The sequence below is a fragment of the Prosopis cineraria genome, unplaced genomic scaffold, assembly GCF_029017545.1.
Source record: "Prosopis cineraria cultivar Desert tree isolate PC_DT_omini unplaced genomic scaffold, ASM2901754v1 PC1, whole genome shotgun sequence".
Classification (NCBI taxonomy): Eukaryota; Viridiplantae; Streptophyta; class Magnoliopsida; order Fabales; family Fabaceae; genus Prosopis; species Prosopis cineraria.
This window is the reverse complement of record NW_026555332.1, coordinates 30,864,115-30,865,389: the sequence shown is the minus strand read 5'-3', so window position 1 is coordinate 30,865,389 and position 1,275 is coordinate 30,864,115.

Below are 1,275 nucleotides of genomic sequence, written 5' to 3'. Positions count from 1 at the left end.
GTTCCTTTTTGTTTGCTTTTATATGTTTTGTTCATGACTTCACACACCAGTCCTTAAAAAAAAGTGCAAATGCAGTGCCAACTACAAAGTATTAGTGAGCCATACAAGTTATACGTGATTAAAAATTTATCATCCACATTTTCAGTTGAGTTAGGTTACATTTCAATAAAATTAATGTATTAATATTTTAATATTTTATGATATTTTGATCCTGTATGTAAAATCTACACCCCACAATCAATGATATGTAAATGGCTAGGTACTGTGATGATGATTGAAGTTGAATGGATGTGGGCTACATGATTTAGATTATTTACATGTGGTAAATTGAGAGAGAGTGTGTCAATTATATATTATTTAGAACATATACAATTGGACTTTTAAGTATTTGGTTACATAATTTAAATTATTTGCATGTCATAAATTGATTGTGGAAACTTAAAACCCTTGATTTTTGTGCGTACTTATTTGAATTTTAATATGTGATTTTAATCAATTAAGGGTGGCTTTTGTTGTTGCAGGTGGCTAAATTGGCATTGTGAAGAAAAATGAACACCACACCTACTACTCAAGAAAATGTTGAAATGATAGAAGGAGATCTTGAAAATGCTTCATCACCTGATACTAAAGATGAAAATGAGGGAAATGAGTCAAAAAATGAAGGACAAAGTGGGAAAAAGAGACGTAAATCAGCTATTTAGGAGCATTTTGAAAGGTTGCCACTGGACAAAACTAATGGTGAACCTCGTGCCAAGTGCAAGTATTGCCCAACAACAATTAGTTGTGACTCTACAAGACATGGGACAAATGAAATGAGAAAACATGTAAAACAATGTCCCAAAAATCCAAACAAAGCAAACAAGTTGGTATAATCTCTGTTATCGATCTTTCAATTAGGGTCATCTAAAACTTTGAGTCACCATCTATTTAATCAACTCGATTGCAGGCAAGCTGTTGTGCTATTTGTGATATTGGATGAAATGCCTTTTAATGTTGTGGAAGGTAGTGGTTTTAAAGAGATGATGAGAAAGTTAGAACCTCACTTTCAAGTCCCTTCAAGAGCTACAGTTACTAAAGATTGCTACAAGTTGTACCTTGAAGAAGCTAGAAAATTGAAAAGGTATTTTAAAAAAATCTCAAATCCGTGTTTCCCTCACTACTGATACTTGGACTTCCAATCAAAATGCCAATTATATGTGTTTAACTGCTCATTAGGTTGATAAGCATTGGACATATCAAAAGCGAATCTTGAATTTTTGTGTAGTTGAAAATCAT